Source organism: Taudactylus pleione, unplaced genomic scaffold, assembly GCF_031769625.1.
Source record: "Taudactylus pleione unplaced genomic scaffold, aTauple2 ptg000473l, whole genome shotgun sequence".
NCBI lineage: Eukaryota > Metazoa > Chordata > Amphibia > Anura > Myobatrachidae > Taudactylus > Taudactylus pleione.
This window is the reverse complement of record NW_028284875.1, coordinates 6,343,750-6,363,639: the sequence shown is the minus strand read 5'-3', so window position 1 is coordinate 6,363,639 and position 19,890 is coordinate 6,343,750. Positions and strand designations below refer to the sequence as shown.

At 33.3% G+C, this 19,890-nt stretch overlaps 3 non-coding genes across 3 annotated transcripts; all 3 read right to left on the bottom strand.

Moving 5' to 3' along the window:
* Positions 1–8,000: 8,000 nt before the first annotated feature.
* Positions 8,001–8,073, bottom strand: TRNAR-CCU (transfer RNA arginine (anticodon CCU)). The gene has a single exon. It is a non-coding gene; the product is annotated as a tRNA-Arg (tRNA).
* A 4,198-nt stretch (positions 8,074–12,271) lies between these two features.
* Positions 12,272–12,344, bottom strand: TRNAR-CCU (transfer RNA arginine (anticodon CCU)). The gene has a single exon. It is a non-coding gene; the product is annotated as a tRNA-Arg (tRNA).
* A 7,198-nt stretch (positions 12,345–19,542) lies between these two features.
* Positions 19,543–19,615, bottom strand: TRNAR-CCU (transfer RNA arginine (anticodon CCU)). The gene has a single exon. It is a non-coding gene; the product is annotated as a tRNA-Arg (tRNA).
* Between the last annotated feature and the right edge of the window lie 275 nt (positions 19,616–19,890).

Genomic DNA, 19,890 nt, shown 5'->3' with positions numbered 1-19,890 from the left:
CTAAATTGTCAGTAAAGTCAGTGTCCAAAGAAATATAAAAGGCAGAAAATTACCCTTTTGATGACATGGATGAAAGGACTTCAAGAAACCCATCAGCAATTGCAATAGACATTGTTATTTTGTAGCCACTCTGATATTAAATTGCAATTAAAACTTAATAGGTATGTTTTGGTATATATGGATTTTCTGCAATACCATTAAGACAGTCACCTGCATTGAAAAAAAGCATAACTTCTAGAATGAGAATGAGCAACAAAGGAACATGCATCCTAGATGGGACTTGAAGCCACTGTCCCAGGTGATAGTAAACTTTTCTGGAAACTATTCCACAATGTCATTAGAATAAATGTCTGCTTTTAGATACTGGGCCATAATTATGCAAGCTGAACGGTACCAGATTGTTAAGCAGATAAAAGTTTCTGGTGGAGCCATTTCTGCAGTATGAAGCAAGAATAAAAGGAACATCTAAAAAATTATTTTAATGAAATAAAGCCTATCACCCCAGATGGGACTTGAAACCACAAACCCTGGCTTAGGAGGCCAGTGTCGTATCCATTAGGCCACTGGGGCTTTGTAACATCTTTGAGTGAAACTGATTTTTTCGTTAGTATAATCATTAATTGTTGCGATATAGGAAAGCCGTTTATTTGTGTTCTTTGCTTTACAAATCCCAGCATGAAATGTGATTGTACTTTCCAGCCCTAATAGTGTGGACCCTCATGTTACATTGCAGCAAAACAGATTGATGCAACTCTTTTACCAATAAAGAGGTAGTCTTTTGCATTCCATTTTGTTGACTAACTAAAGTAATTTTTACAGTGCATTTGAACCAAAGCAGCTGTGTGTACTGGTACCTTAAAAACAGTCATGTTTGTGTTTTTTTTCTGCCTTCATATCAGGATGTTCAGGAAGCAGATGATAATCATTAACTGAAGACATTAGAAAAAAAATTACATTTGCTCCAGGTGAGGCTTGAATTCACAACCTCAGGATTGCTCAACAGATACTGTCTGATAAGTACCGTGCACAGACTGATTGCGCCACAGGAGCACATGGTCAAAGCGCATTATTTTTAGTTGAGTGATCTTAGCATCGAGTTGACTAAGTAAATTAGCTTGGTTTATTAATTTTAAATTAGTTACTTTTTAAATCCACTAAACTACTGCACCCAATACTAAAGTACCTAATAAAAGTAATATTCTAATCATAAGGTAATCAATTATATTGTGCATTTGTGTTATTGCCCAGTTTTATGTATCCATAGGTGTATATTGCAATGAATTCATGCCACTGTTGTACAGTACAATATTATCAAAATTGTAAAATAATTCCTGTTTATTTATCTTAAATAATATTTGGTATAGATATATGTAACTTTAATGTTGCATAGGGAAAATATACACTATAATATCAAAAAATGCAGTATCTTTAAATAAAAATAAGTTAAATCTCACTTGTGCTCTATATTTAAAGGTAAACATTGTTTTTTTGGTCTGAAGCACCTAAATTGTCAGTAAAGTCAGTGTCCAAAGAAATATAAAAGGCAGAAAATTACCCTTTTGATGACATGGATGAAAGGACTTCAAGAAACCCATCAGCAATTGCAATAGACATTGTTATTTTGTAGCCACTCTGATATTAAATTGCAATTAAAACTTAATAGGTATGTTTTGGTATATATGGATTTTCTGCAATACCATTAAGACAGTCACCTGAATTGAAAAAAAGCATAACTTCTAGAATGAGAATGAGCAACAAAGGAACATGCATCCTAGATGGGACTTGAAGCCACTGTCCCAGGTGATAGTAAACTTTTCAGAAAACTAATCCACAATGTCATTAGGATAAATGTCTGCTTTTAGATACTGGGCCATAATTTTGCAAGCTGAACAGTTCCGGATTGATAAGCAGATAAAAGTTTCTGGTGGAGCCATTTGTGCAGTATGAAGCAAGAATAAAAGGAACATCTCCAAAATTATTTTAATGAAATAAAGCCTATCTCCCCAGATGGGACTTGAACCCACAATCCCTGGCTTAGGAAGCCTGTGCCTTATCCATTAGGCCACTGGGGTTTAGTAACATCTTTGAGTGAAACTGATTTTTTCATTAGTATAATCATTAATTGTTGCGATATAGGAAAGTCGTTTATTTGTGTTCTTTGCTTTACAAATCCCAGCATGAAATGTGATTGTACTATCCAGACCTAATAGTGTGGACCCTCATGTTACATTGCAGCAAAACAGATTGATGCAACTCTTTTACCAATAAAGAGGTAGTCTTTTGCATTCCATTTTGTTGACTAACTAAAGTAATTTTTACAGTGCATATGAACCAAAGCAGCTGTGTGTACTGGTACTTAAAAACAGTCATGTTTGTGTTTTTTTTCTGCCTTCATATCAGGATGTTCAGGAAGCAGATGATAATCATTAACTGATGACATTAGAAAAAAAATTACATTTGCTCCAGGTGAGGCTTGAATTCACAACCTCAGGATTGCTCAACAGATACTGTCTTATAAGTACCGCGAACAGACCGATTGCGCCACAGGAGCACATGGTCAAAGCGCATTATTTTTAGTTGAGTGATCTTAGCATCGAGTTGACTAAGTAAATTAACTTGGTTTATTAATTTTAAATTAGTTTCTTTTTAAATCCTCTAAACTACTGCACCCAATACTAAAGTACCTAATAAAAGTAATATTCTAATCATAAGGTAATCAATTATATTGTGCATTTGTGTTATTGCCCAGTTTTATGTATCCATAGGTGTATATTGCAATGAATTCATGCCATTGTTGTACAGTTCAATATTATCAAAATTGTAAAATAATTCCTGTTTATTTATCTTAAATAATATTTGGTATAGAAATATGTAACTTTAATGTTGCATAGGGAAAATATACACTATATTACCAAAAATGCAGTATCTTTAAATAAAAATAAGTTAAATCTCACTTGTGCACTATATTTAAAGGTAAACATTGTTTTTTTGGTCTGAAGCACCTAAATTGTCAGTAAAGTCAGTGTCCAAAGAAATATAAAAGGCAGAAAATTACCCTTTTGATGACATGGATGAAAGGACTTCAAGAAACCCATCAGCAATTGCAATAGAAATTGTTATTTTGTAGCCACTCTGATATTAAATTGCAATTAAAACTTAATAGGTATGTTTTGGTACATATGGATTTTCTGCAATACCATTAAGACAGTCACCTGAATTGAAAAAAAGCATAACTTCTAGAATGAGAATGAGCAACAAAGGAACATGCATCCTAGATGGGACTTGAAGCCACTGTCCCAGGTGATAGTAAACTTTTCAGAAAACTAATCCACAATGTCATTAGGATAAATGTCTGCTTTTAGATACTGGGCCATAATTTTGCAAGCTGAACAGTTCCGGATTGATAAGCAGATAAAAGTTTCTGGTGGAGCCATTTGTGCAGTATGAAGCAAGAATAAAAGGAACATCTCCAAAATTATTTTAATGAAATAAAGCCTATCTCCCCAGATGGGACTTGAACCCACAATCCCTGGCTTAGGAAGCCTGTGCCTTATCCATTAGGCCACTGGGGTTTAGTAACATCTTTGAGTGAAACTGATTTTTTCATTAGTATAATCATTAATTGTTGCGATATAGGAAAGTCGTTTATTTGTGTTCTTTGCTTTACAAATCCCAGCATGAAATGTGATTGTACTATCCAGACCTAATAGTGTGGACCCTCATGTTACATTGCAGCAAAACAGATTGATGCAACTCTTTTACCAATAAAGAGGTAGTCTTTTGCATTCCATTTTGTTGACTAACTAAAGTAATTTTTACAGTGCATATGAACCAAAGCAGCTGTGTGTACTGGTACTTAAAAACAGTCATGTTTGTGTTTTTTTTCTGCCTTCATATCAGGATGTTCAGGAAGCAGATGATAATCATTAACTGATGACATTAGAAAAAAAATTACATTTGCTCCAGGTGAGGCTTGAATTCACAACCTCAGGATTGCTCAACAGATACTGTCTTATAAGTACCGCGAACAGACCGATTGCGCCACAGGAGCACATGGTCAAAGCGCATTATTTTTAGTTGAGTGATCTTAGCATCGAGTTGACTAAGTAAATTAACTTGGTTTATTAATTTTAAATTAGTTTCTTTTTAAATCCTCTAAACTACTGCACCCAATACTAAAGTACCTAATAAAAGTAATATTCTAATCATAAGGTAATCAATTATATTGTGCATTTGTGTTATTGCCCAGTTTTATGTATCCATAGGTGTATATTGCAATGAATTCATGCCATTGTTGTACAGTTCAATATTATCAAAATTGTAAAATAATTCCTGTTTATTTATCTTAAATAATATTTGGTATAGAAATATGTAACTTTAATGTTGCATAGGGAAAATATACACTATATTACCAAAAATGCAGTATCTTTAAATAAAAATAAGTTAAATCTCACTTGTGCACTATATTTAAAGGTAAACATTGTTTTTTTGGTCTGAAGCACCTAAATTGTCAGTAAAGTCAGTGTCCAAAGAAATATAAAAGGCAGAAAATTACCCTTTTGATGACATGGATGAAAGGACTTCAAGAAACCCATCAGCAATTGCAATAGAAATTGTTATTTTGTAGCCACTCTGATATTAAATTGCAATTAAAACTTAATAGGTATGTTTTGGTACATATGGATTTTCTGCAATACCATTAAGACAGTCACCTGAATTGAAAAAAAGCATAACTTCTAGAATGAGAATGAGCAACAAAGGAACATGCATCCTAGATGGGACTTGAAGCCACTGTCCCAGGTGATAGTAAACTTTTCAGAAAACTAATCCACAATGTCATTAGGATAAATGTCTGCTTTTAGATACTGGGCCATAATTTTGCAAGCTGAACAGTTCCGGATTGATAAGCAGATAAAAGTTTCTGGTGGAGCCATTTGTGCAGTATGAAGCAAGAATAAAAGGAACATCTCCAAAATTATTTTAATGAAATAAAGCCTATCTCCCCAGATGGGACTTGAACCCACAATCCCTGGCTTAGGAAACCTGTGCCTTATCCATTAGGCCACTGGGGTTTAGTAACATCTTTGAGTGAAACTGATTTTTTCATTAGTATAATCATTAATTGTTGCAATATAGGAAAGTCGTTTATTTGTGTTCTATGCTTTACAAATCCCAGCATGAAATGTGATTGTACTATCCAGACCTAATAGTGTGGACCCTCATGTTACATTGCAGCAAAACAGATTGATGCAACTCTTTTACCAATAAAGAGGTAGTCTTTTGCATTCCATTTTGTTGACTAACTAAAGTAATTTTTACAGTGCATATGAACCAAAGCAGCTGTGTGTACTGGTACTTAAAAACAGTCATGTTTGTGTTTTTTTTCTGCCTTCATATCAGGATGTTCAGGAAGCAGATGATAATCATTAACTGATGACATTAGAAAAAGAATTACATTTGCTCCAGGTGAGGCTTGAATTCACAACCTCAGGATTGCTCAACAGATACTGTCTTATAAGTACCGCGCACAGACCGATTGCGCCACAGGAGCACATGGTCAAAGCGCATTATTTTTAGTTGAGTGATCTTAGCATCGAGTTGACTAAGTAAATTAACTTGGTTTATTAATTTTAAATTAGTTTCTTTTTAAATCCTCTAAACTACTGCACCCAATACTAAAGTACCTAATAAAAGTAATATTCTAATCATAAGGTAATCAATTATATTGTGCATTTGTGTTATTGCCCAGTTTTATGTATCCATAGGTGTATATTGCAATGAATTCATGCCATTGTTGTACAGTTCAATATTATCAAAATTGTAAAATAATTCCTGTTTATTTATCTTAAATAATATTTGGTATAGAAATATGTAACTTTAATGTTGCATAGGGAAAATATACACTATATTACCAAAAATGCAGTATCTTTAAATAAAAATATGTTAAATCTCACTTGTGCTCTATATTTAAAGGTAAACATTGTTTTTTTGGTCTGAAGCACCTAAATTGTCAGTAAAGTCAGTGTCCAAAGAAATATAAAAGGCAGAAAATTACCCTTTTGATGACATGGATGAAAGGACTTCAAGAAACCCATCAGCAATTGCAATAGAAATTGTTATTTTGTAGCCACTCTGATATTAAATTGCAATTAAAACATAATAGGTATGTTTTGGTATATATGGATTTTCTGCAATACCATTAAGACAGTCACCTGAATTGAAAAAAAGCATAACTTCTAGAATGAGAATGAGCAACAAAGGAATATGCATCCTAAATGGGACTTGAAGACACTGTCCCAGGTGATAGTAAACTTTTCAGAAAACTAATCCACAATGTCATTAGGATAAATGTCTGCTTTTAGATACTGGGCCATAATTTTGCAAGCTGAACAGTTCCGGATTGATAAGCAGATAAAAGTTTCTGGTGGAGCCATTTGTGCAGTATGAAGCAAGAATGAAAGGAACATCTCCAAAATTATTTTAATGAAATAAAGCCTATCACCCCAGATGGGACTTGAACCCACAATCCTTGGCTTAGGAGGCCAGTGAATTATCCATTTGGCCACTGGGGCTTAGTAACATCTTTGAGTGAAACTGATTTTTTCATTAGTATAATCATTAATTGTTGCGATATAGGAAAGCCGTTTATTTGTGTTCTTTGCTTTACAAATCCCAGCATGAAATGTGATTGTACTATCCAGACCTAATAGTGTGGACCCTCATGTTACATTGCAGCAAAACAGATTGATGCAACTCTTTTACCAATAAAGAGGTAGTCTTTTGCATTCCATTTTGTTGACTAACTAAAGTAATGTTTACAGTGCATATGAACCAAAGCAGCTGTGTGTACTGGTACTTAAAAACAGTCATGTTTGTGTTTTTTTTCTGCCTTCATATCAGGATGTTCAGGAAGCAGATGATAATCATTAACTGATGACATTAGAAAAAAAATTACATTTGCTTCACGTGAGGCTTGAATTCACAACCTCAGGATTGCTCAACAGATACTGTCTTATAAGTACCGCACACAGACCGATTGCGCCACAGGAGAACTTGGTCGAAGCGCATTATTTTTAGTTGAGTGATGTTAGCATCGAGTTGACTAAGTAAATTAACTTGGTTTATTAATTTTAAATTAGTTTCTTTTTAAATCTTCTAAACTACTGCACCCAATAATAAAGTACCTAATAAAAGTAATATTCTAATCATAAGGTAATCAATTATATTGTGCATTTGTGTTATTGCCCAGTTTTATGTATCCATAGGTGTATATTGCAATGAATTCATGCCATTGTTGTACAGTACAATATTATCAAAATTGTAAAATAATTCCTGTTTATTTATCTTAAATAAAATTTGGTATAGATATATGTAACTTAAATGTTGCATAGGGAAAATATACACTATAATACCAAAAAATGCAGTATCTTTAAATAAAAATAAGTTAAATCTCACTTGTGCTCTATATTTAAAGGTAAACATTGTTTTTTTGGTCTGAAGCACCTAAATTGTCAGTAAAGTCAGTGTCCAAAGAAATATAAAAGGCAGAAAATTACTCTTTTGATGACATGGATGAAAGGACTTCAAGAAACCCATCAGCAATTGCAATATAAATTGTTATTTTGTAGCCACTCTGATATTAAATTGCAATTAAAACTTAATAGGTATGTTTTGGTATATATGGTTTTTCTGCAATACCATTAAGACAGTCACCTGAATTGAAAAAAAGCATAACTTCTAGAATGAGAATGAGCAACAAAGGAACATGCATCCTAGATGGGACTTGAAGCCACTGTCCCAGGTGATAGAAAACTTTTCAGAAAACTAATCCACAATGTCATTAGGATAAATGTCTGCTTTTAGATACTGGGCCATAATTTTGCAAGCTGAACAGTTCCGGATTGATAAGCAGATAAAAGTTTCTGGTGGAGCCATTTGTGCAGTATGAAGCAAGAATGAAAGGAACATCTCCAAAATTATTTTAATGAAATAAAGCCTATCACCCCAGATGGGACTTGAACCCACAATCCCTGGCTTAGGAGGCCAGTGCCTTATCCATTAGGCCATTGGGGCTTAGTAACATATTTGAGTGAAACTGATTTTTTCATTAGTATAATCATTAATTGTTGCGATATAGGAAAGCCGTTTATTTGTGTTCTTTGCTTTACAAATCCCAGCATGAAATGTGATTGTACTATCCAGACCTAATAGTGTGGACCCTCATGTTACATTGCAGCAAAACAGATTGATGCAACTCTTTTACCAATAAAGAGGTAGTCTTTTGCATTCCATTTTGTTGACTAACTAAAGTAATGTTTACAGTGCATATGAACCAAAGCAGCTGTGTGTACTGGTACTTAAAAACAGTCATGTTTGTGTTTTTTTTCTGCCTTCATATCAGGATGTTCAGGAAGCAGATGATAATCATTAACTGATGACATTAGAAAAAAAATTACATTTGCTTCACGTGAGGCTTGAATTCACAACCTCAGGATTGTTCAACAGATACTGTCTTATAAGTACCGCGCACAGACCGATTGCGCCACAGGAGCACATGGACAAAGAGCTTTATTTTTAGTTGAGTGATTTTAGCATCGAGTTGACTAAGTAAATTAACTTGGTTTATTAATTTTAAATTAGTTACTTTTTAAATCCACTAAACTACTGCACCCAATACTAAAGTACCTAATAAAAGTAATATTCTAATCATAAGGTAATCAATTATATTGTGCATTTGTGTTATTGCCCAGTTTTATGTATCCATTGGTGTATATTGCAATGAATTCATGCCATTGTTGTACAGTACAATATTATCAAAATTGTAAAATAATTCCTGTTTATTTATCTTAAATAATATTTGGTATAGATATATGTAACTTTAATGTTGCATAGGGAAAATATACACTATAATACCAAAAAATGCAGTATCTTTAAATAAAAATAAGTTAAATCTCACTTGTGCTCTATATTTAAAGGTAAACATTGTTTTTTTGGTCTGAAGCACCTAAATTGTCAGTAAAGTCAGTGTCCAAAGAAATATAAAAGGCAGAAAATTACTCTTTTGATGACATGGATGAAAGGACTTCAAGAAACCCATCAGCAATTGCAATAGAAATTGTTATTTTGTAGCCACTCTGATATTAAATTGCAATTAAAACTTAATAGGTATGTTTTGGTATATATGGATTTTCTGCAATACCATTAAGACAGTCACCTGAATTGAAAAAAAGCATAACTTCTAGAATGAGAATGAGCAACAAAGGAACATGCATCCTAGATGGGACTTGAACCCACAATCCCTGGCTTAGGAAGCCTGTGCCTTATCCATTAGGCCACTGGGGTTTAGTAACATCTTTGAGTGAAACTGATTTTTTCATTAGTATAATCATTAATTGTTGCGATATAGGAAAGTCGTTTATTTGTGTTCTTTGCTTTACAAATCCCAGCATGAAATGTGATTGTACTATCCAGACCTAATAGTGTGGACCCTCATGTTACTTTGCAGCAAAACAGATTGATGCAACTCTTTTACCAATAAAGAGGTAGTCTTTTGCATTCCATTTTGTTGACTAACTAAAGTAATTTTTACAGTGCATATGTACCAAAGCAGCTGTGTGTACTGGTACTTAAAAACAGTCATGTTTGTGTTTTTTTTCTGCCTTCATATCAGGATGTTCAGGAAGCAGATGATAATCATTAACTGATGACATTAGAAAAAAAATTACATTTGCTCCAGGTGAGGCTTGAATTCACAACCTCAGGATTGCTCAACAGATACTGTCTTATAAGTACCGTGCACAGACCGATTGCGCCACAGGAGCACATGGTCAAAGCGCATTATTTTTAGTTGAGTGATTTTAGCATCGAGTTGACTAAGTAAATTAACTTGGTTTATTAATTTTAAATTAGTTACTTTTTAAATCCACTAAACTACTGCACCCAATACTAAAGTACCTAATAAAAGTAATATTCTAATCATAAGGTAATCAATTATATTGTGCATTTGTGTTATTGCCCAGTTTTATGTATCCATAGGTGTATATTGCAATGAATTCATGCCATTGTTGTACAGTACAATATTATCAAAATTGTAAAATAATTCCTGTTTATTTATCTTAAATAAAATTTGGTATAGATATATGTAACTTTAATGTTGCATAGGGAAAATATACACTATAATACCAAAAAATGCAGTATCTTTAAATAAAAATAAGTTAAATCTCACTTGTGCTCTATATTTAAAGGTAAACATTGTTTTTTTGGTCTGAAGCACCTAAATTGTCAGTAAAGTCAGTGTCCAAAGAAATATAAAAGGCAGAAAATTACTCTTTTGATGACATGGATGAAAGGACTTCAAGAAACCCATCAGCAATTGCAATATAAATTGTTATTTTGTAGCCACTCTGATATTAAATTGCAATTAAAACTTAATAGGTATGTTTTGGTATATATGGATTTTCTGCAATACCATTAATACAGTCACCTGAATTGAAAAAAAGCATAACTTCTAGAATGAGAATGAGCAACAAAGGAACATGCATCCTAGATGGGACTTGAAGCCACTGTCCCAGGTGATAGAAAACTTTTCAGAAAACTAATCCACAATGTCATTAGGATAAATGTCTGCTTTTAGATACTGGGCCATAATTTTGCAAGCTGAACAGTTCCGGATTGATAAGCAGATAAAAGTTTCTGGTGGAGCCATTTGTGCAGTATGAAGCAAGAATGAAAGGAACATCTCCAAAATTATTTTAATGAAATAAAGCCTATCACCCCAGATGGGACTTGAACCCACAATCCCTGGCTTAGGTGGCCAGTGAATTATCCATTTGGCCACTGGGGCTTAGTAACATCTTTGAGTGAAACTGATTTTTTCATTAGTATAATCATTAATTGTTGTGATATAGGAAAGCCGTTTATTTGTGTTCTTTGCTTTACAAATCCCAGCATGAAATGTGATTGTACTATCCAGACCTAATAGTGTGGACCCTCATGTTACATTGCAGCAAAACAGATTGATGCAACTCTTTTACCAATAAAGAGGTAGTCTTTTGCATTCCATTTTGTTGACTAACTAAAGTAATGTTTACAGTGCATATGTACCAAAGCAGCTGTGTGTACTGGTACTTAAAAACAGTCATGTTTGTGTTTTTTTTCTGCCTTCATATCAGGATGTTCAGGAAGCAGATGATAATCATTAACTGATGACATTAGAAAAAAAATTACATTTGCTCCAGGTGAGGCTTGAATTCACAACCTCAGGATTGCTCAACAGATACTGTCTTATAAGTACCGTGCACAGACCGATTGCGCCACAGGAGCACATGGTCAAAGCGCATTATTTTTAGTTGAGTGATCTTAGCATCGAGTTGACTAAGTAAATTAACTTGGTTTATTAATTTTAAATTAGTTTCTTTTTAAATCCTCTAAACTACTGCACCCAATACTAAAGTACCTAATAAAAGTAATATTCTAATCATAAGGTAATCAATTATATTGTGCATTTGTGTTATTGCCCAGTTTTATGTATCCATAGGTGTATATTGCAATGAATTCATGCCATTGTTGTACAGTACAATATTATCAAAATTGTAAAATAATTCCTGTTTATTTATCTTAAATAAAATTTGGTATAGATATATGTAACTTTAATGTTGCATAGGGAAAATATACACTATAATACCAAAAAATGCAGTATCTTTAAATAAAAATAAGTTAAATCTCACTTGTGCTCTATATTTAAAGGTAAACATTGTTTTTTTGGTCTGAAGCACCTAAATTGTCAGTAAAGTCAGTGTCCAAAGAAATATAAAAGGCAGAAAATTACTCTTTTGATGACATGGATGAAAGGACTTCAAGAAACCCATCAGCAATTGCAATATAAATTGTTATTTTGTAGCCACTCTGATATTAAATTGCAATTAAAACTTAATAGGTATGTTTTGGTATATATGGATTTTCTGCAATACCATTAATACAGTCACCTGAATTGAAAAAAAGCATAACTTCTAGAATGAGAATGAGCAACAAAGGAACATGCATCCTAGATGGGACTTGAAGCCACTGTCCCAGGTGATAGAAAACTTTTCAGAAAACTAATCCACAATGTCATTAGGATAAATGTCTGCTTTTAGATACTGGGCCATAATTTTGCAAGCTGAACAGTTCCGGATTGATAAGCAGATAAAAGTTTCTGGTGGAGCCATTTGTGCAGTATGAAGCAAGAATGAAAGGAACATCTCCAAAATTATTTTAATGAAATAAAGCCTATCACCCCAGATGGGACTTGAACCCACAATCCCTGGCTTAGGAAGCCTGTGCCTTATCCATTAGGCCACTGGGGTTTAGTAACATCTTTGAGTGAAACTGATTTTTTCATTAGTATAATCATTAATTGTTGCGATATAGGAAAGTCATTTATTTGTGTTCTTTGCTTTACAAATCCCAGCATGAAATGTGATTGTACTATCCAGACCTAATAGTGTGGACCCTCATGTTACATTGCAGCAAAACAGATTGATGCAACTCTTTTACCAATAAAGAGGTAGTCTTTTGCATTCCATTTTGTTGACTAACTAAAGTAATTTTTACAGTGCATATGAACCAAAGCAGCTGTGTGTACTGGTACTTAAAAACAGTCATGTTTGTGTTTTTTTTCTGCCTTCATATCAGGATGTTCAGGAAGCAGATGATAATCATTAACTGATGACATTAGAAAAAAAATTACATTTGCTCCAGGTGAGGCTTGAATTCACAACCTCAGGATTGCTCAACAGATACTGTCTTATAAGTACCGCGAACAGACCGATTGCGCCACAGGAGCACATGGTCAAAGCGCATTATTTTTAGTTGAGTGATCTTAGCATCGAGTTGACTAAGTAAATTAACTTGGTTTATTAATTTTAAATTAGTTTCTTTTTAAATCCTCTAAACTACTGCACCCAATACTAAAGTACCTAATAAAAGTAATATTCTAATCATAAGGTAATCAATTATATTGTGCATTTGTGTTATTGCCCAGTTTTATGTATCCATAGGTGTATATTGCAATGAATTCATGCCATTGTTGTACAGTTCAATATTATCAAAATTGTAAAATAATTCCTGTTTATTTATCTTAAATAATATTTGGTATAGAAATATGTAACTTTAATGTTGCATAGGGAAAATATACACTATATTACCAAAAATGCAGTATCTTTAAATAAAAATAAGTTAAATCTCACTTGTGCACTATATTTAAAGGTAAACATTGTTTTTTTGGTCTGAAGCACCTAAATTGTCAGTAAAGTCAGTGTCCAAAGAAATATAAAAGGCAGAAAATTACCCTTTTGATGACATGGATGAAAGGACTTCAAGAAACCCATCAGCAATTGCAATAGAAATTGTTATTTTGTAGCCACTCTGATATTAAATTGCAATTAAAACTTAATAGGTATGTTTTGGTACATATGGATTTTCTGCAATACCATTAAGACAGTCACCTGAATTGAAAAAAAGCATAACTTCTAGAATGAGAATGAGCAACAAAGGAACATGCATCCTAGATGGGACTTGAAGCCACTGTCCCAGGTGATAGTAAACTTTTCAGAAAACTAATCCACAATGTCATTAGGATAAATGTCTGCTTTTAGATACTGGGCCATAATTTTGCAAGCTGAACAGTTCCGGATTGATAAGCAGATAAAAGTTTCTGGTGGAGCCATTTGTGCAGTATGAAGCAAGAATAAAAGGAACATCTCCAAAATTATTTTAATGAAATAAAGCCTATCTCCCCAGATGGGACTTGAACCCACAATCCCTGGCTTAGGAAGCCTGTGCCTTATCCATTAGGCCACTGGGGTTTAGTAACATCTTTGAGTGAAACTGATTTTTTCATTAGTATAATCATTAATTGTTGCAATATAGGAAAGTCGTTTATTTGTGTTCTTTGCTTTACAAATCCCAGCATGAAATGTGATTGTACTATCCAGACCTAATAGTGTGGACCCTCATGTTACATTGCAGCAAAACAGATTGATGCAACTCTTTTACCAATAAAGAGGTAGTCTTTTGCATTCCATTTTGTTGACTAACTAAAGTAATTTTTACAGTGCATATGAACCAAAGCAGCTGTGTGTACTGGTACTTAAAAACAGTCATGTTTGTGTTTTTTTTCTGCCTTCATATCAGGATGTTCAGGAAGCAGATGATAATCATTAACTGATGACATTAGAAAAAGAATTACATTTGCTCCAGGTGAGGCTTGAATTCACAACCTCAGGATTGCTCAACAGATACTGTCTTATAAGTACCGCGCACAGACCGATTGCGCCACAGGAGCACATGGTCAAAGCGCATTATTTTTAGTTGAGTGATCTTAGCATCGAGTTGACTAAGTAAATTAACTTGGTTTATTAATTTTAAATTAGTTTCTTTTTAAATCCTCTAAACTACTGCACCCAATACTAAAGTACCTAATAAAAGTAATATTCTAATCATAAGGTAATCAATTATATTGTGCATTTGTGTTATTGCCCAGTTTTATGTATCCATAGGTGTATATTGCAATGAATTCATGCCATTGTTGTACAGTTCAATATTATCAAAATTGTAAAATAATTCCTGTTTATTTATCTTAAATAATATTTGGTATAGAAATATGTAACTTTAATGTTGCATAGGGAAAATATACACTATAATACCAAAAATGCAGTATCTTTAAATAAAAATATGTTAAATCTCACTTGTGCTCTATATTTAAAGGTAAACATTGTTTTTTTGGTCTGAAGCACCTAAATTGTCAGTAAAGTCAGTGTCCAAAGAAATATAAAAGGCAGAAAATTACTCTTTTGATGACATGGATGAAAGGACTTCAAGAAACCCATCAGCAATTGCAATATAAATTGTTATTTTGTAGCCACTCTGATATTAAATTGCAATTAAAACTTAATAGGTATGTTTTGGTATATATGGTTTTTCTGCAATACCATTAAGACAGTCACCTGAATTGAAAAAAAGCATAACTTCTAGAATGAGAATGAGCAACAAAGGAACATGCATCCTAGATGGGACTTGAAGCCACTGTCCCAGGTGATAGAAAACTTTTCAGAAAACTAATCCACAATGTCATTAGGATAAATGTCTGCTTTTAGATACTGGGCCATAATTTTGCAAGCTGAACAGTTCCGGATTGATAAGCAGATAAAAGTTTCTGGTGGAGCCATTTGTGCAGTATGAAGCAAGAATGAAAGGAACATCTCCAAAATTATTTTAATGAAATAAAGCCTATCACCCCAGATGGGACTTGAACCCACAATCCCTGGCTTAGGTGGCCAGTGCCTTATCCATTAGGCCATTGGGGCTTAGTAACATATTTGAGTGAAACTGATTTTTTCATTAGTATAATCATTAATTGTTGCGATATAGGAAAGCCGTTTATTTGTGTTCTTTGCTTTACAAATCCCAGCATGAAATGTGATTGTACTATCCAGACCTAATAGTGTGGACCCTCATGTTACATTGCAGCAAAACAGATTGATGCAACTCTTTTACCAATAAAGAGGTAGTCTTTTGCATTCCATTTTGTTGACTAACTAAAGTAATGTTTACAGTGCATATGAACCAAAGCAGCTGTGTGTACTGGTACTTAAAAACAGTCATGTTTGTGTTTTTTTTCTGCCTTCATATCAGGATGTTCAGGAAGCAGATGATAATCATTAACTGATGACATTAGAAAAAAAATTACATTTGCTTCACGTGAGGCTTGAATTCACAACCTCAGGATTGTTCAACAGATACTGTCTTATAAGTACCGCGCACAGACCGATTGCGCCACAGGAGCACATGGACAAAGAGCTTTATTTTTAGTTGAGTGATTTTAGCATCGAGTTGACTAAGTAAATTAACTTGGTTTATTAATTTTAAATTAGTTACTTTTTAAATCCACTAAACTACTGCACCCAATACTAAAGTACCTAATAAAAGTAATATTCTAATCATAAGGTAATCAATTATATTGTGCATTTGTGTTATTGCCCAGTTTTATGTATCCATAGGTGTATATTGCAATGAATTCATGCCATTGTTGTACAGTACAATATTATCAAAATTGTAAAATAATTCCTGTTTATTTATCTTAAATAATATTTGGTATAGATATATGTAACTTTAATGTTGCATAGGGAAAATATACACTATAATACCAAAAAATGCAGTATCTTTAAATAAAAATAAGTTAAATCTCACTTGTGCTCTATATTTAAAGGTAAACATTGTTTTTTTGGTCTGAAGCACCTAAATTGTCAGTAAAGTCAGTGTCCAAAGAAATATAAAAGGCAGAAAATTACTCTTTTGATGACATGGATGAAAGGACTTCAAGAAACCCATCAGCAATTGCAATAGAAATTGTTATTTTGTAGCCACTCTGATATTAAATTGCAATTAAAACTTAATAGGTATGTTTTGGTATATATGGATTTTCTGCAATACCATTAAGACAGTCACCTGAATTGAAAAAAAGCATAACTTCTAGAATGAGAATGAGCAACAAAGGAACATGCATCCTAGATGGGACTTGAACCCACAATCCCTGGCTTAGGAAGCCTGTGCCTTATCCATTAGGCCACTGGGGTTTAGTAACATCTTTGAGTGAAACTGATTTTTTCATTAGTATAATCATTAATTGTTGCGATATAGGAAAGTCGTTTATTTGTGTTCTTTGCTTTACAAATCCCAGCATGAAATGTGATTGTACTATCCAGACCTAATAGTGTGGACCCTCATGTTACTTTGCAGCAAAACAGATTGATGCAACTCTTTTACCAATAAAGAGGTAGTCTTTTGCATTCCATTTTGTTGACTAACTAAAGTAATTTTTACAGTGCATATGTACCAAAGCAGCTGTGTGTACTGGTACTTAAAAACAGTCATGTTTGTGTTTTTTTTCTGCCTTCATATCAGGATGTTCAGGAAGCAGATGATAATCATTAACTGATGACATTAGAAAAAAAATTACATTTGCTCCAGGTGAGGCTTGAATTCACAACCTCAGGATTGCTCAACAGATACTGTCTTATAAGTACCGTGCACAGACCGATTGCGCCACAGGAGCACATGGTCAAAGCGCATTATTTTTAGTTGAGTGATTTTAGCATCGAGTTGACTAAGTAAATTAACTTGGTTTATTAATTTTAAATTAGTTACTTTTTAAATCCACTAAACTACTGCACCCAATACTAAAGTACCTAATAAAAGTAATATTCTAATCATAAGGTAATCAATTATATTGTGCATTTGTGTTATTGCCCAGTTTTATGTATCCATAGGTGTATATTGCAATGAATTCATGCCATTGTTGTACAGTACAATATTATCAAAATTGTAAAATAATTCCTGTTTATTTATCTTAAATAAAATTTGGTATAGATATATGTAACTTTAATGTTGCATAGGGAAAATATACACTATAATACCAAAAAATGCAGTATCTTTAAATAAAAATAAGTTAAATCTCACTTGTGCTCTATATTTAAAGGTAAACATTGTTTTTTTGGTCTGAAGCACCTAAATTGTCAGTAAAGTCAGTGTCCAAAGAAATATAAAAGGCAGAAAATTACTCTTTTGATGACATGGATGAAAGGACTTCAAGAAACCCATCAGCAATTGCAATATAAATTGTTATTTTGTAGCCACTCTGATATTAAATTGCAATTAAAACTTAATAGGTATGTTTTGGTATATATGGATTTTCTGCAATACCATTAAGACAGTCACCTGAATTGAAAAAAAGCATAACTTCTAGAATGAGAATGAGCAACAAAGGAACATGCATCCTAGATGGGACTTGAAGCCACTGTCCCAGGTGATAGAAAACTTTTCAGAAAACTAATCCACAATGTCATTAGGATAAATGTCTGCTTTTAGATACTGGGCCATAATTTTGCAAGCTGAACAGTTCCGGATTGATAAGCAGATAAAAGTTTCTGGTGGAGCCATTTGTGCAGTATGAAGCAAGAATGAAAGGAACATCTCCAAAATTATTTTAATGAAATAAAGCCTATCACCCCAGATGGGACTTGAACCCACAATCCCTGGCTTAGGTGGCCAGTGAATTATCCATTTGGCCACTGGGGCTTAGTAACATCTTTGAGTGAAACTGATTTTTTCATTAGTATAATCATTAATTGTTGTGATATAGGAAAGCCGTTTATTTGTGTTCTTTGCTTTACAAATCCCAGCATGAAATGTGATTGTACTATCCAGACCTAATAGTGTGGACCCTCATGTTACATTGCAGCAAAACAGATTGATGCAACTCTTTTACCAATAAAGAGGTAGTCTTTTGCATTCCATTTTGTTGACTAACTAAAGTAATGTTTACAGTGCATATGAACCAAAGCAGCTGTGTGTACTGGTACTTAAAAACAGTCATGTTTGTGTTTTTTTTCTGCCTTCATATCAGGATGTTCAGGAAGCAGATGATAATCATTAACTGATGACATTAGAAAAAAAATTACATTTGCTCCAGGTGAGGCTTGAATTCACAACCTCAGGATTGCTCAACAGATACTGTCTTATAAGTACCGTGCACAGACCGATTGCGCCACAGGAGCACATGGTCAAAGCGCATTATTTTTAGTTGAGTGATCTTAGCATCGAGTTGACTAAGTAAATTAACTTGGTTTATTAATTTTAAATTAGTTTCTTTTTAAATCCTCTAAACTACTGCACCCAATACTAAAGTACCTAATAAAAGTAATATTCTAATCATAAGGTAATCAATTATATTGTGCATTTGTGTTATTGCCCAGTTTTATGTATCCATAGGTGTATATTGCAATGAATTCATGCCATTGTTGTACAGTACAATATTATCAAAATTGTAAAATAATTCCTGTTTATTTATCTTAAATAAAATTTGGTATAGATATATGTAACTTTAATGTTGCATAGGGAAAATATACACTATAATACCAAAAAATGCAGTATCTTTAAATAAAAATAAGTTAAATCTCACTTGTGCTCTATATTTAAAGGTAAACATTGTTTTTTTGGTCTGAAGCACCTAAATTGTCAGTAAAGTCAGTGTCCAAAGAAATATAAAAGGCAGAAAATTACTCTTTTGATGACATGGATGAAAGGACTTCAAGAAACCCATCAGCAATTGCAATATAAATTGTTATTTTGTAGCCACTCTGATATTAAATTGCAATTAAAACTTAATAGGTATGTTTTGGTACATATGGATTTTCTGCAATACCATTAAGACAGTCACCTGAATTGAAAAAAAGCATAACTTCTAGAATGAGAATGAGCAACAAAGGAACATGCATCCTAGATGGGACTTGAAGCCACTGTCCCAGGTGATAGAAAACTTTTCAGAAAACTAATCCACAATGTCATTAGGATAAATGTCTGCTTTTAGATACTGGGCCATAATTTTGCAAGCTGAACAGTTCCGGATTGATAAGCAGATAAAAGTTTCTGGTGGAGCCATTTGTGCAGTATGAAGCAAGAATAAAAGGAACATCTCCAAAATTATTTTAATGAAATAAAGCCTATCACCCCAGATGGGACTTGAACCCACAATCCCTGGCTTAGGAGGCCAGTGCCTTATCCATTAGGCCACTGGGGCTTAGTAACATATTTGAGTGAAACTGATTTTTTCATTAGTATAATCATTAATTGTTGCGATATAGGAAAGCCGTTTATTTGTGTTCTTTGCTTTACAAATCCCAGCATGAAATGTGATTGTCCTAACCAGACCTAATAGTGTGGACCCTCATGTTACATTGCAGCAAAACAGATTGATGCAACTCTTTTACCAATAAAGAGGTTGTCTTTTGCATTCCATTTTGTTGACTAACTAAAGTAATTTTTACAGTGCATATGAACCAAAGCAGCTGTGTG